The sequence below is a fragment of the Fukomys damarensis genome, unplaced genomic scaffold, assembly GCF_012274545.1.
Source record: "Fukomys damarensis isolate Sample0158 unplaced genomic scaffold, DMR_v1.0_HiC HiC_scaffold_15, whole genome shotgun sequence".
NCBI classification, from domain to species: domain Eukaryota; kingdom Metazoa; phylum Chordata; class Mammalia; order Rodentia; family Bathyergidae; genus Fukomys; species Fukomys damarensis.
Window position 1 is genome coordinate 55,109,719 of NW_022900927.1, and position 16,860 is coordinate 55,126,578.

At 40.4% G+C, this 16,860-nt stretch overlaps 1 protein-coding gene across 4 annotated transcripts in view; it reads left to right on the top strand.

Moving 5' to 3' along the window:
- LOC104865613 (suppressor of cytokine signaling 2) overlaps positions 1–16,860 on the top strand; it is a 246,540-nt gene that overhangs the window by 106,882 nt on the left and 122,798 nt on the right. The window lies entirely within an intron of this gene.

The window sequence follows — 16,860 nt, forward strand, 5'->3', positions numbered from 1 at the left end:
GAGCAAACCTGCACTGAATGTATGGCAACTCTCCCATGTGAGCAAGCAGGACTGTGCTGGGTGGCACCCAATCCCTGGATGTAGGCAAGCAGGCCTATGCCACATGTGCTGGTGACCCCGTGATGCAAAGGCAAGACCACCCACCAAGTCTAAGTCAGCTCTGTATTTTGCTTTTCAAGGATGGGACAGCAGAGGCGAGGACTACCCAGCTGATGGGATCCTAGACAAAGACAACACCTGGGGAGAGAAGGGAGCAACCACACCTGGGGAGATTAAGTTCGAAGTCTGCTTGAATCTCTGCCCTGGCCTACATCAGCAGAGGCTAGAGGGCTGTTTGCATTTTCTTTTATCAACCGGAGTAAGGATAACCTTGGCTTGGATGGCAACCAGAGAGCAGAGGGGCTTCTGTTTCAGGGAGGGCACCTCAGAAACCCATAGGCCCTAATGGTAGGCAGAGAAAATCATGGCAACTGGAAACCAAGACTGCAGATCTTGTAATTAAACCTTTCATTAAAAAACACAGCGTTTTTTTCCTTGACTCAATATTTTAAATTTTTTTTCTATTTTTTATTACTTTTATCTTTTCTTCATCTGTTTTTGGGGGCTTAGGGATTTTTCTCCCCCTTCCTTTCTCTTTTAGTTTCTCTTCTCTTTTTTCTTTTCAGATTTTTTTCTCTTTCTAATCTTTTTTCTGTATTTGCTCTTTACTTTTTCTTCTTTTTCTCATTTGTTCTTTCCTGTGAATGTTCTCTAACACTATTAATTACCTTTACTATCTTACTTTTTTCTCCTCCTTCTCATCTCTCATTGGTTAATTTCTTAAATTTTGCTTTTTTCATTCTCTGGTTTTTTACTCCCTCTACCTTTACTAGTTAAATTGTTCCTGTTTATAGACGGCATGATTTTATGTACAGAAAATCATAGAAACTCCACCAGAAAACCCTTAGAAATAATAAATGAATTCCAGTAAAGTTGCAGGGACAGAATAAACATACAAAAATCATAGTGTTTCTGCACACTAACACCAAACTATTTGAAAAAAAAATCAAGAAAGCAATCCTTTTTACCCCCCCCCCTTTATTTGATACTGGGGATCGAACTCAGGACTTTGTGCTTAGGAGGCAGGTGTTGGAACCACTGAGCTAAATCCCTGACCCCTGCAATCCTATTTGCAATAGCTACACAATGAAACAAAAACAACTCCTCCAAAACAAAACAAAAGCCTCTCCAAAATCAACTTAGAATGAAATTTAACCGAGGAAGGGAAAGCCTGTATACTGAAAACCATGAAAGAAATTTAAAAAGACACAAACAAGTGAAAAGATATCCCATGTTCATGGATTGGCAAAATTAATATTTAAAATGATTATACTATGTAATGCAATCTACAGAATCAGTGAAATCACTATGAAGCTGGGTGTGGTGGCACATGCCTATAATCGCAGCACTCTGGAGGCTGAGGCAGGAGGATCGCTGTGAGTTCAAGACCAACCTGGGCTACCTAGTGAGTTCCAGGTCAGTCTCAACTATGTAGTGAGACCCTGTCTCAAAAAACAAACAACAACAACAACAACAGCAACAAAAAAAATCACTCAAAATTACATTTTTTAGGGCTGGAGATTTAACTCTGGTGGTGCTGCTGCCTGCCTCACAAGTGCAAGGTCCCGAGTTGGTACAAAAAAAAAAAAGTTTGCAGATTTAAAAAAAAAAATCTTGAAATTTTTATGGAACCACAAGAAACCCTGAATAGTCAAAGCAACCTTGAACAAAAATCAAAACAGAAAAAGAAAAATAACAAAAAACAAATCTGAAGGCATCACATTACCTGACTTCAATTCTACAAAGCTATAGTAATCAAAAGAACATAAGTTTGGTATGAGGACAGACACATAAATCAATGGAACAGAATAGAGAGCCTGGAAATAAATCCATGCACTTATGATCCATCAATTTTCAACAGAAGTGCCAGGAACATACAATGGAGAAAGGACATCTGTTAAATAAATGATGTTGGAACATAAGGGTAGCCATAAGCAGAAGAATGAAAGTAGACCCCACACCATATGAACAAGCCTACTCAAAATGGATTCAGAACTTAAACATCAGATCTCAAACTATGAAGCTGCTAAACTGCTCGGCGTGGTGGCACATGCCTGTAATCCCAGTAGCTGGGATGATGATGCAGGAGGATCGCTGTGAGTCTGAGACCGGCTTGGGCAATGTAGTGAGTTCAAGGCCAGACTGGACTACATGGACCATGTCTCAAAAAATAGAGAAACAAACAAGCAAACACCACTAGAGAAAAATGGGGGAAGCTTCATAACATTGATCTGGCAATAATGGTTTTGGATATGACAACAAAAACAAAAGTGGACAAAAGAGATTGTATTGAACTAAAAAGCTTCTGCACAGCAAAGGTAGCAATCAGTAGAGTGAAGAGATAAGCTGTGGGATAAGATAAAATATTTGCAAACCATATATCCGATAAGGGTTAATGCTCAAAATATATAAGGAACTCTTAACAACTTAATAGCAAGAAAACAACCTGATTAAAAAGTGGCAAAGGACCTGAATAAACATTTTCAGTGAAGACATACAAATGTGGCCAAAAGATATATGAAAAAATGCTCAACATTACTAATTATCAGGGAAATCGAAATTAAAATCACAGCGAGCTATAACTTCATACCTATGAGAATGGCTGTTATTAAGAAAATGAAAAATATTGTCAGGGATATGGAGAAAAGGCAACCCTTGTATACTGTTGATGGGAATGCAAATTAGTACAGTCACTATGTAAAACAATTGGTCAGAAAATTAAAAGTAGAACTGTATGACCCAGATACATACCCACTATTGGATATGTATTCAAAGGAAGAGAAATCAGTATGTTGAAGAGACACCTGTCAAATGGATGGATGCAGAAAATGTGGTGTGTGTGTGTGTGTATGTGTGTGTGTGTGTGTGTGTGTATATATATATATATAAAACAGAGTACTTTTTAATCTTAAAAATAGAAATCTTGTCACTTAAAAAACATGGATGAACCTAGAAGATACTATGTCAAGTTTAGTAAGCCAAGCACAAGAAAGGCAAATAGGTCATGACCTCACTTACATGTGGAATCTAAAAAGGTTACATTCATTGAGGGGAGAGTGCTTACCAGAGTTTGAGAAGTGATTGGGAGCTATTGGTCCAAGGCTACAAAATGTCAGATAGGAGGAATAAGTTCAAGAGATCTATTGCACAGCATGGTGCAAATAATTAACAAGATACTGTGTTCTTGAAAATCACTGAGAGTAAATTTTAAGTGTTCTAACCACACACACACACACACACACACACAACAAGTGTATGAGGTAATGCATAGGTTAATTATCTCAATTTAGCCATTCTGCACTGTATAGTCCATGGTCTGACTATCTCCCAAAGTTCATGTGTTGAAACTTAATTCACATATGTGGTATTATGCATGCCCCCCCATTTGAGACAGGGTGTCACTGTGTAGTTCAGGCTGCCCTTTAATTCACTGTGTATCCCAGGCTGGCTTTGAACTCATGGCAGTCCTCCTGCCTCAGCCTCTTGAGTGCTGGGATTACAGGTGTGTGCCATCACCATGCCCGGCAGTATGGGGTCTTTTGGGAAGTGATTTCAGTCCTGAGGGATCTAGTTTAGGGCCTTTTTGCCCTTCTGTCCTGTGTCATTTGAGGACAGTGTTAGTCCTTCTGTCATCTGCAGATGTTGGCAGGACCTATCTAGATGCACCTTGATCTTGGATTTCCCAGTCTCAGAACCGTGGGAAGTAAATTTCTATTATTTATAAATTAACCAGCATTTTGTTATAATAGCACAAACAGACTAAGACAGTATATATCATTTCCTTGTTTTTGGCTGTTTGTTTTTGTTTGCACATGATAAATGCATACATTTTTATCAATTAAATTGAAAAGAGATAATCTCTATAATAAATTAGTAGTGAAGTACAATAAGAATATGTTAAACTTTTGTTTTGTTTTCAAAATTTGAATTTTTACTGTGAGAAAAGAAAAAAATGTCTTCCCTTCAGTCAGTCCTAGGTTCATGGCTGAGGTCCCTATAACAAAAACAAGGGGGAAAGCATACAATTTAATATAATTTTACGTGACAAAGGAGCAAAGACCCAAAGAAACAGTTAAATTTGTGGATTTTTGTGTTAGGTTTAATAAAAGAGGACAGTTGTGGAGCTGTATGATTGGAAAAAGAGTGTGATTCAGTAAAAATAAACTGAGGAGGCCTTAGGAAGGCCTGTCTGTTCATATCCTTCTCTGTAGCGTGTGTGTCCAGAAAGCAGGATGGTCCTTCCTCTTGGGTGTTAGGAGGGCGCCTCTCACCTGAAGGTTTGTGACCTGCTTCCCAGAAGAAGGGCAGGGAGAGGGGAGAGTGACCTGCTGTTTCCACTCTTGCTCATTTCCCATGGTGCCATATTGTGGGGCAGCGTGACCGGAACCCTGTCATTCCCATAGGATGTTCCATTTTAGAAGCTCTTTCTAAAACTCCAGTAATTTCCAGAAAGTTACTGTTTACTCAACATGACGCTTACTTAAATCTGGAATTTCTTCTATGATGTCAAATGAAGAAAATTGAGAAGATTATATGTGCGTGTAAAATATATTTTTGTTCTTTAGAGTAAAACTTTGAATGAACTGGAAGTAGTCTTTTCAAATTATTATCAAAGTCTGTGGCTATTTCACTTAGTGGAGGTGGGGGGTGGGGAACATTGGACTTAAATGACCTTTTCCAAGTGCCTCTTGAGAAACTATGAAGAGTATTTTTTCTGTTTATCTTTCTGTGAGTATTCTATTTCAAAGTGCTTCACTAATTATATAACCTGATTTTTTCAGTGTCTCCTGTTTGTATGCTTTTAAGTATTAAGTTTCAAAATCTTTTCATCGTTTTCTACAAACTGTTAAGATTAGAGATGATTAAGCTTTTGCCAGTGGCATTTTAAATTATATCCTTCAAATAGACTAGATTTGTAAATATGTGGGTGTTCCAGATAGTAGTTTGTTTTCTCCTTGCACTTGGAAAGACATTCCTGATGACTCTTTTTCATTAAGTCAAGAATGCATTTCAAAGAGACTGTTAAAATCTTCAGCAGAATAATAACCTCCCCCCTTCTCCTTATAACCTGGTTCAGCACCGTAAACCATTACAGGACACGGAGAGGCTGTACAGCGTGAGAACGAGGTGTGAACCTTGCTTCCTGCTTCATTCAGTTCAGCCAGCACTGATTGTCTCCTGTGTGCCAGGAGTTAAACAGGTAGTCAAATTGATCAGGTGTAATCTCTGCCCAGAAGGTGCTAAACCACAGAGCCTGGTGTGTAGTAAACATTTGGTGAGTGTTGTTGTCACTGTTATCCTTGGACGTTGTTGTCACTGTCATTAGACTGAGCTGGAGAGCTGAGCGATACAGGTTCCACCAGGACAGAACGCAGGACCAGGGGAAGATGGGCTTGTCTGTTTGGTGTATGGGTTGTGTTTGTGGAATTAAGGTAACAGTAGCTGACATTTGTTGAGCTTTTACTGGGACTTAGTCCCTTTAAGTGCTTTGTGTTAACAAATACTATGAAGCAGAGGCTGTTATTGTTCCTGTTTTTTGGATGAAGAAGCTGAGTCCCAGGCCAGGGCCACACAGCATTTCATTCTGCAAATATGTTTTGCAAGCAATTGGACATGTGGATTTAGGTTTGGGGTAAAGTTGTGCTTCTCCCTTTTTTGAGCTGTATTATTTTGTTTGTTTTTCCTAAGTTTAAGTCTTCTCATGTGAAGGAAATGCCTCCTACACATCTTTAATGGTAGTTATTAAGATTAAATGAAAGGATATGTGAGTGAATCTTTTGAAACATAAAGTGCCATGTAAATGGAGGTAATGTTAATGTTGCCTGGTATGCAGTAGGTAATCAAGTGCTGTATTTCTTTCTAGTTTCACCTCTGGCCTTTCACCTCTTTGTTCATGAAGTTCTGCCCAGGGGATGTAAGGCTTGGAATGAGAGGCTCCTACCAAAAGAGTTTTATTTTGGCCATACTGGGAATTGAGCCGAAGACCTTTGCATTGAGCTACATCTCTTGCTCTTTTTAAATTTTAAATGTTGAGGCAGGGTCTCACTAAGTTGCCCAGGCTGGGTTTGAACTTGGCAATCCTCTGTTGCAGCCTTTCGGAGTGCTGGGATTACAGGTGTGGGCCACCACCCATTTTTCTGTAGCTACTGACAAGATGTTGTCTGACTCTTCCTTTCTTTTCAACTCCTGAGAGTGGATTTTATCCTCTTGGGATTTCTTAAATGTCCTTCTACCTAAACACAGCGAGTCACTGCTCGTGCCATGTCATTTGACTTTTGGTGCTGCCGCAGTGACCTTTGGTGAATTTGTGGACGTTTTTCAGGTGGCCAATTGCTATTTGGCAGTGTTTGATTGGGAGCCACCCTCCTTTCATTCCTACTGTTGTGATCTCCCAGCTCTGGTGTAATCCTGTGGGATTTCAGTCATATATGTAGTCTGTCATTGACTGAAGCATCATCCTGTGGCATACGAGGTACAGTCGCACTCTGAGGTCCTGGGAGTTAGGGCTTCAACATAGGAATTTTGGGGAGACTCATTGCACCCTTGCCACTCTGGTGCTGATGGAGCCGTTGGAGTCAGACTGCCATGCGGACTTCAGCGTTAGAGTCACCAGCATTCGGGGATAGCCTGTGAGAACTGTGCCTGGCCCAAGGCCAGCAGAGTTTACAGGAGCTCACATCCCCTGGTGTGTCCAGGAGGTGACACATGGGGTGAAAGATTATCCTGGAAGAGCTTTAAGGCTTAATGTTTATCTTGTAAGATTTGGAAGTTATTTAGGACCAGATAGCTCTTTCTGCATGCTTGTTTTCCCCATTCAAATGGGAATATTCATTCTGTTCCCATCCCACGTGGTTTCGATTTCACAGTTAACGTGGCAAGAGTGACTTTGCCCCAGAGTAAATTATGCCTTGAGTCACACCCATATTTCAGATGAGACACTTTACTTTGGACTTTTGAGTTGGTACTAGAAAGGATTTAAAATATTGGGGCTACTGAGACGGAATGAATGTTTTTGTGTATGAGAAGGACATAAATTTGGGGGGGACCAAGGGCAGAATGGTATGTTTTAAATGTGTCTCTCTAAAGCTGTTATGTTGGGAACTTAATGCCCACATTTATGCTAATAGATTAAGGGATAGAGCCTTTGAAGGTAATTAGGATGAGAGGAGGTGATGAGGGTGGATCCCCATTCTGGCATAGGTGGCTTTATGAGCAGAGGAAGAGAGATGGAGCTGGCCAGTGAGCTCACTGTCTCACCATGTGGTGTTGGGTTTTGTTGTGACACAGCGAGAAGGCCCTCACCAATGCCGAGCAGATGCCAGGGTCTGTGCTTCCGGGAAGCTTCCAGAACTATTGTCCAGATAACCTCACTTGTGAATTATCTGGTCTCAAGTATTTTGTTACAGCAATAGAAAATAGACTAAGGGCTTTATTATTGCCAGTTTTTACTTTATCTTGTTTTTCAGCTTTTCCTGGCTAGCCAGCAGATATAACTCTGCTTATCCATCCATGAAAGTGATTCTTTGGCATTTCCTAGTGGCTGCTATTTAGTGTTTTCTGAATGCCTGCCGTTAGTCATTCATTTCAGTAGATTTAAAACAGTTTGTTCTGGTCTCTATCCCAGGCAATTTCTAACTGGCCTATCTATTTATGAATCTATTTCATTAATATCATAATAATTATAGTAATCAGTCTCATAGGGGAGAATTCTCCTCACATTTTTCAGTAGATTTAAAACAGTTTGTTCTGGTCTCTATCCCAGGCAATTTCTAACTGGCCTATCTATGAATCTATTTCATTAGTATCATAATAATTATAGTAATCAGTCTCATAGGGGAGAATTCTCCTCACATTCTTTTTGGCTAGAAATTTCACAGGTTTTGGTTAGATATAGGAGTAGGCCAGTGGTCTGAACTCTTGAAGCCCAGTTCTACCCAGGGCCAAATCTTTTTAAAGGTGAGGGAAGGTCTGAGACTGAAAGAACTGAAACTTTCTGGATTGGTTTCTTTAAATTGACACGCCTCCCAATACTATAGGAAACAAAATCACCCTGTCAGCATGCCTGTACTCCAGTAGATGTCTCATAACAGCACTGCCTTGGTTTTGCTAACAGAATCATGGCTAATTTTGAGAACATAGTAGCTTTGGTCCTTAGATTCTGGGCTCATTTTTGTGATGTTCAGGTTTCTCCGAGTTTAATCTCCAACCCCGTGTTTTTCTGAGCTGACTTCCGCTCTTGACCCCTCTTCCCTCTAGGTGCCCTAGAGACCAGGCCTCTTGCTTCTCTCAGGTAGGCTGCAGTTTTCTTTGTGTGTCTTCCTTCTTCTTTAGCACATTTTGAATTAATCATCTCTCCTTTTTTTCCTTTTCCTACAGTCTGTTGTTCCTTTTAGAAACAAACTGAATAGTTTCTAAGTGAATTTTGATTTTTCATTGCCACTTTGCTGTTAGGCTATATATGTAGGGGTGGGGAGACTATGGCCTGTTGGCCACATCTTTTCACCGATTTTGTGTTACTATGAGCCGAGAATAGCTATCTTTTCTTTTCTTTTTTCTTTTTCTCTGTCTTTCTTTTAAATACTGGCTGGTAATCAAACTGAGGGTTTTATGTGTGGTAAGCAAGTGCTCTACCACCGAGCTATATCCTCAGTTCAGTTTTCACATTCTTAAATAGCTGGAAAAGAGAAGAAAATATTTCATAATGTCAGAAAATCACATGACTTTCAAATTTTAGTGCCTCTGAAATGGTTTCATTGGAACATACATAGCTGTTCTTATTTATTGATGTCTCTGGCTGCCTTCATACTGCATTGGGAGAGCTGAGTAGTTTCAATGGGGCTCTCATGGACCGCAAAACAAAAAATCCTTACCCATCTGACCCTTAACAGATAGTGTCCACCATGGTATAAGGCAAATAAGGCCAGAAAAAAAAAGAAAGAAAGAAAGAAAGAAAAACTTTGGCTTTTTCCACAAAAGCTTTGGTTTTTTTTCTGGTGACTGGAATCGGCTTTGTTTATCTTTCTTTTCTTAGTGCCTAACAGAGTGCTGGATTAAAGCTAATGCTTAGTTTTAAAATTGTTTGGAGAGTCAAAACTGGCGAGGTTTTCTTCAGGGTAAACTTTCCTCATGAAAGTATATTATTATCTTTGCCATTTCTTTTGAATTAAATTTTGCTGGAAGAGATTTGTCAGGCCAGGCCCATTGAACCTTTTTTAAAACTGTACACAAGAGCAAAAGAATTAGGTAAACCAAACAGATAAAATGCCTTTGTATCCTGCACGTTCACACAAAGATTTAATTTCAGGTTATCCTGTGCACTTAGTTATGGTTTAGTCTCAAGATTTTTAAGTATTGGGGCTACGCGATAATGTTGGCATTTAAGTACTAAACACAAGAAGAGTTAAGCAAGGGTTGTAGTCATGAAGTATTTGCGTGTTGTTCCTGTCCATTAGGATTTTGTGTGTTTTTTCCAATCTCCTATCTTGCCTTTATTTTCACATCATTTGAAGGAACTCATTCATTACTGAGACTCAAACCTCTTGACAAGTAATGCCAAGCAAGGGTAAGAATTTCTTCCTAAACCCCGAGGTAGCCATTGTGCTATTCCTGTTATTCAGAAGTGTAGCTGTATTAGGTTTCTCAATCCCCTAAGGAATTTGTTAACATTTTTGAAGTGTTCACAGAGTGCTGTGGGCTCTAAAAAGCATCAAAAGGATTATATCAGAAATAGAAGCAAGAGCCCTGTCCTTCAAGAAGTGTGTAGTCTGTATGGAGAGACAGGACTGACATGCATGTGAATTTCTCTCCCTCCCTCCCCTTTCTTCTCTCTTCTCTCTTTCTCTTCCTTCTTTCCATCCTTCCCTTCTCTTTCCCTTAATCCCTTTCCTTCCTTCCCCGCCCCTTTCTTTTTTCTTGCTTTCATAATTGAACCCAGGGCCTTGCACATGCTAAGCAAGGGCTGTACCATTTAGCTACACCCCCAGCCTCTGCATACGAACTTCTGAACATTTAACAGTAGCCTACAAAGAAATGCCAATGAAGGGAATTTCACTAGAGCATCTATCACACACGTGCATTCACACACGCTAAAAGGTCTGTGGTCAGTTCCCAGTCCATGGCTGATAGGACTCCCCTACAGCTATCAGAATTCAGGTCTCCTGTTTTTGTGCTTTGCCGTTCTTAGCACATGACTTCCACTCTGAAGGTCATCTCATGTTTCTGAATGACTTCTGGAGCTCCAGCTATCTTGTCCTTTGTGGGAGTAGTGCTAGCAGAGTAGAAGCGAGACTCAGAGAGAGGGTGACAAAAAGGAGCCAGAGTAAAAATGAAATTGCCATTCTGTCCCTGAGGAAGAATAGATTCTCACTGAAACTACTTTTTTGACATTCTGGCAAAAATATAGTCCTAAGAAGTCCAGAACATTTTACCTCTGAAGATTTCAACTTTCTGGTCTGATGGACCAACCAAATGAGTGTAGCATTCTTGCTCTCCCAGAGAAGATACCTAGATCTGGACTTAAATCTGGAGGAGGAGAGAAGAGCCTTCACATTTTTCCTCCTGATGTAACCGTGCTGTAATATCTCTTCAGTGTGTGTTTACACGAGCTCTTTTTTTGACTACAATCCCCTTTTCCACTCATCTTCCAGTCTCTGCCTCTCAAAAATCTTATTCATTCTTCAGGGTACAATTCCACCTTCTCCCAGAAGCCTTTTGATGTTCCACCCAGCTGGGGTGTTTGTTCCCTGCTTTGAACAATTTTGTCATAATCACTTGGGAACCTGTGTTACTCTTCGCTAATTCTTCTTCACCTTTGATCGTCAGCCCCTCCAGCTAAGTCAGTGACTGCGTCTTGCTAACATCTCCCACAGCCACACAGAACCTTTTACAAAGTGGGGTCTTGAATGAGTGGGTTCTGTGAGGGAAGGCTTAATAGTGAGCTTATGCATTTTTAAAAAGAAGCAATAGAGAGGTTAAGAGAGGATGAGCTGATGGATGATATTGAGGTCTAGGCATTGGATTTGAATTTGATTAGGTAAGGGGAATGACTCTTGCATGTAAGGAAACCTGTGTAGGGAAAGAGAAAACCATCACTCCAACTCCTATCTTCCAGAGTATTGACTCCATTACTGCCCCATACCCACTGGATTTCCCCAGATCTTGGGAGACATAGAGACTTTAGTTCCATCTTGCACCTTAGCTGACAAAAATCCAGCCTGAGTTTGGCTTCAGATTTGTGCTGTACTTAGATCCCATAGTGATGAGCTTTCAGAGGAATCCAGAGTCCCAAATCCTAGGTGGTCTATATATCTGGCTCTGCACGGTAACAGTGTTCAGCTCCACATGCCCCTTCTAAGAAGGAAACACTTCACCCTGATCTTTTACTCCTTTCAGGGGTGTTCTGGGCTCCTGGCTTCCTAGAGCACTGCTCACAGGGTCCTGCCATCCCTGGTCCATGCCTTTCTTTCACCACTGGAACACCTCTTTTGAGGCAAGTGCATGCTTTACGTGTTGCCATGGTCCTGTAAATGGGGACGCAGCTGCCTGCTTGTTAGCTGTGTTGATAGTGCTTTACAGTACTATTGTAATCAGTGGCCTTGGTTCAGTTACATAAAATTGCCTTTTTGATAAATTTTCTTCTGATTCATTTCACAGATGGTTAAACCATTTATGTTGTATTGCTCAGTCCACTCCCAAGTACCCTTCACTCAGTTTCCCCCGTGACAGTTTCTTTCATGACCATGTTACTTTGTCAAAACCAAGAAACTGATGTTGGTATGTTATATTCTGTGCGTGTGCGTGTGCGTGTGTGTAGTTCTGTGAAATTTTACTACATGTTTAGATTCACGTATGCTTTGATTTTTAAGTGCTCATTCATCTTGCAATTATTTGGAGCCTTCATATAAATAGGTAATAGCAAAACTAGAAATTATTTAATGTGGAAACCTCAGTTTAATACTATTAATTGAAAGTCGTCTAGCTTAGGAAGTGGAAAGTCAGGTTTTGATCCCGGTTCTTTAATTAGCTGGTTATGCTTCTTTGGTTAAGTCATTTACATACTCTGCATCACATCTTTATTTCTGAATTGAAGGCGCTAAGGGAAGAAGAAATGATGATTTTCCCCTTTTCTTCCCTAAACCTCCTCACATCTAGTGCATGTTAAATGGCATCATCATTTACTCAGTTATAGCCAAAATCTTAGGACTTATCCTTTTTTCCTTTCCCTGTGACATCTACCCTCACTCCGCACGTCACTCACTTAGCAGGCTCCTCACATGTCCCAGATCTGCTTGCTGCCTCCGTCCCTCACCTGTGTGCTCCTTCTCATGTACTTTTCTGTTGTCCGTTTCCCACACTGCAGCTGGAACCATCATGTTAAATGAAGACAACCTCAGATAACGAAATGCCTTTGCTGAAACCTCCTCCCACATAGCTTTGCTGGGGATGAAACTGGAGCTCTGCACTCCAGCCCCCAAGGTCCTTGTGATCCCCATGGTCCTTGAGGCCTTGTGAGCTGTTTTCCAGTCTCATCACCATTTTCTCTCCTGAACGCTGTGCTCAAGCACACAGGCCTCTTGTGTCTCCCATCAGCACCTGCTTTATGGTGCTGGTCTAGCTGGGCCCTCTGCCAGGTGAGCTCTGCTAATTAGCTCCTTCTGGTGATTCTGTTGTCACCTTCTTCATGGAGGCCTGCTGGGTCAGTCCAAGCTATCCCCTCTGCAGTTTCCACCACACCATACTGTTTCATTTCCTTCATGGCAGGTGTTGCTGGATTGTGACCAGTGTACGTTACTCTTCCCTTGGGAAGTAAGTGGGCCTTGAATGCCAGACTCACCCTGCATCTCTGCAACCCAGGACAGTGCCTAACTGAAAAAAGTTAATCAGTGTTTTGTAAAGCAGATGCTTGAATTGTCCAGATGATAACAGAGGTTCTTGAAATTGAAAAAAAATGGATTCAGTGAAATAATTTGATATTTATAATTATTGTTTCCATGCACCATTTGGGATTCCGAGGGAACATTATGATTACATATTCATACACTATAGCTTTCCTTTTATGTATTGATGTATTTCTGCAGCAGGACCTTTTCAGATGGAGAAGGTAATTACACTGTGCCTTGGTGACTGGTGACGGGCTCCTGCACATGTTATACCATGCTAGTGATTCGTAGAGGTAAATTGGAAGTGCATTCACTTTCTGTAGCACCTGCATTTTTTGCACAAGAGGTGCAAGAAACTTGGTATTAAAGAATTGGTTCTTTGAAAGATTAAATAAAATTGACAAACTCTTAGCCAACCTTATCAAAGAAAGGGAGAGAAAGCTCAAATCCTTGCAGTTAGCAATGAAAAGAGTGAATCACAACAGATTCTGCAGGAATCTAGAAAAATCATCAATACTACTTTGACAACCTATATTCTAATAAGGTAGAAAAGATCTTATATGTTATTCTAATAAGATGGAAGAAATGGACAGATTTCTAGATACATATGAATTACCAAAGCTGAATCAAGAAGATATAAAAGTTCTAAATAAACTGTATCTGTTAATGAAATTGAAGATGTAATGAAAAGAAAAGCCCAGGCCCTGATGGCTGTATGTTTTGGAAAAGTGACGCAGTGTAGGAGTGTGAATACATACGTTTTTAGACATGGGTCCTCTGGCTAATGATTTACTGCTGCTGAAGGGAACGGTTCTATGCAAAGGAAATGGTTAGTCCTTCATTAAATATTCTTATCAGAGGGTAATAAATTTCCCTTCTCTAATTAAATTCTAGAGTTAAAAAAAAAATGCACATGCCCAGATAGCTGCCAGTGATACAAGTGTTAACAAGTTTTTGGTTGTGGTTCTATTGTCATCATTGCTAATGAATTACTTTAAAGCAAATATGTACTTATAAAGATGAAAGATGACCTTTTCTCTTAAAGCCATGTTACTGCTTTTACATCATTGTGACCTTAGCTTTTCAGGTGTTTTCTTGAGCTGTTTTTTTCTTATTGTCGATTTTAAAAAAAAATGTACCAGTGGTGAGTATAAATTCATATTATGAAAAACATGGGGTGACAGACTATGATTAGATACATTGAAGGTAGCAGTTTCCATGAAACATGGATGCTTTAAAGTATTTGTCCCAAAGTTTGTTCCTTTTGTGTTACCCCCATTCTCCTTCTTGGATCCACTTAATGGCTCTGTGTGTTTTTTGGAGAGCCAAACACAATTTGAAGGAGTGGTGTGGAAGATTTAAAACGAGGGTGCTCATTTCTCAGAAGTTCTCATTTGCAGGGCCTGAAATGACTGTTGTTGAGAGAAGTGAAATTCAAACCAGTGGGGATAAAAGTGCCTGTCCATTCCAGTTAGTTTTTGTTTTTGTAACAGAACATCTTTGTACAAACAAAAAGATGTTCTAAAGAAGAGGACTGTGTGCCCTTGAGTGCTTTCTATTCTGGTAGCATCTGATTGAGGATAATTTCAGAAATTTCTACTATATTGCATGTAATCATAGGTTAGTGATTGGATTTTTTTAATGATAGAATTGCACATTTTGTTTCTGAGTCCCATGCATGTTTTTTAAAGTAGTGTAATAAATTTGTTTTCTTGCCTCCAGGGTGACTGAAAGAAAAGCTAGGAGTAATTTGTGCGGTAGCCTAATTCTGAGACCTGTACAAACCAAATTGATGTTACGGCTTTTGCCTTGGATAGATTTTAGACGACTTTTGTTGGTCTATAATTTTATTAGTATGATTGATTCATGGACCTCATTCATGTCCCATGAATCATATCTCTCTGGGCAGAACAGTCAGTGGACTTAGACAAACTTTGGAAAGTGTGAGTCTGTCATTTTTATAAATTACTAGGAGGGAGGTAGTGAAGTGAATTATGGACCAGAAGTGATGTTGCATGGTGATCCTTTTTGGAGGAGGGTTGTCTTTTTTTTTTTAATAATCTACTATTCAACAAACTCTCCCCAAATTGCTGTATTAAGAGTATCATTTAATTTTGCTCATTCTTTCATGCTCATTCATAAAGGGCTCATCTGGCCCGTTTGTCTCTGATGGACATAGTATTAGTTGAGGCAGCTGGAGCTGAGATGGCTTCTGAGATGGCTTCTTTACGTACATGGCCGGTGCCTGGGCTGGGCTGCCGACAGGTGACACTGGCTTTTGGCTGGGTGCTGAGCTGGGTGCTTGACCTGAGCACTAACATGTAATCCTCCATGTGGCTTAGGTTTCTCCCAGGTGTGCTTGGAAGCTTCAAGGCTGAGGCTTCTTGTGACGTAGCCTCGTAAGTCCCAGAACACCAGTCATCTTGCATATTATTGGTCGGGTAAATCACTAGGATCAATTTAGACTTAAGGGAGTTGTGGGAGTGGAATCCTCCACCTTTCTTGGGAAGGAGAAACAAAGAATTTGAGGTCATCATCAGTGGCTACTGATGGGATTGCATCAGAATAGCATTTATTTAATAGCACTTTATATTCCTTCTGGGGTTCAAGAGGCTTAAAGTAAAATATAAATACTAAAAAGTAGTTCCATATCAGAGGAGCTCTATCTAAGCACTGTAGCCTTCACTTAAACAAAAATCTGGGGTACTTCATCCTAGTCATTTGATGGATGGAAACACTAGAAGTGGCATGACCATAATCTCAAAGTATCTAGAAAGTTGTCAGCCCTCTCTCTGAGTCATCAGGCAACCTAGTTTGTCCAGAGAGTTCAAAGGAATCACATATCTTACAGCTGGAAAGAATGCTATGGGATTATATCACCATTATCACCTTCCCCAAATATTTATTGAATGTTTCTTGTATGCCACACCTTGGGTATACAAAGGAGAACATGATGGACTTTTGCTTTTGAAACAGACTAAAGAAAATAGAACTGATGCATAAAAGATAACACAAATTCATAGGTTATAAACTGATGAATAAATAAAAGTCCAAGAAAGAGAAATGGTCATTAGAACCTGGTTTGGGGGCTGAGGAAAGCTCTAAGGAGATAGACTTTTTGTCACACTGAAAACATAAAATCCAAATGTTGGCCATTACCTACCCGTTCCTCTGGAACTTAGATCCTTGCCTCCCCTCTGACCTCTTAGTCTGTTTTGTGTTGCTGTACCAAAATACCCCAGGCTTGACATTGTATAAAACAAAGAGATTTATTTAGCTTATAGTTCTGGAGATTCAAGAGCCTGGCACTGGCACCTGATCAGCTCTGGTGAAGGCCTCCCAGGAGTTGGGATCACATGTTAGGAGTGCATGTGAAGGGTTTCCTGGAGGTGCCAGTCTCCCTCATAACAACACATTCTTATGGGAACTAATCTAGTCCTTCAGGACTTATCCCCCCCCCAATGGTACTGGGATCGAACTCGGGACCATATGCTTGTGAGGCAGATGTATTAGTAGTCTCTTTTGAGGGTGGCACTTCTATGACCTAATTACCTTCCATTAGGCCCCAGCTCTTAAAGTGCCACTGTCTCAGTACCACTACTCTGCGAACCAAGTTTCCAGCATATCAGCTCTTGGCGGACAAACCACGTCTAAACTATAACATTACTCTTTTTCTTCATCACTGGGCTTCTTCCCCCAGCTTGCAGGCATTCCAGGATCTTTGCACTTGCTCATTCCTCTGCCTGGAATGCCTTCTCCAGATATTCCCATGATTTGCTTCTCACTCCCACTAGATCTCTGGTCCCCTATGATCCCCTCCAGTCTTATTTGACTTCCCTGTCTACTTCTTATATTTTATCATTCTTTATCTCCATGAAGGACG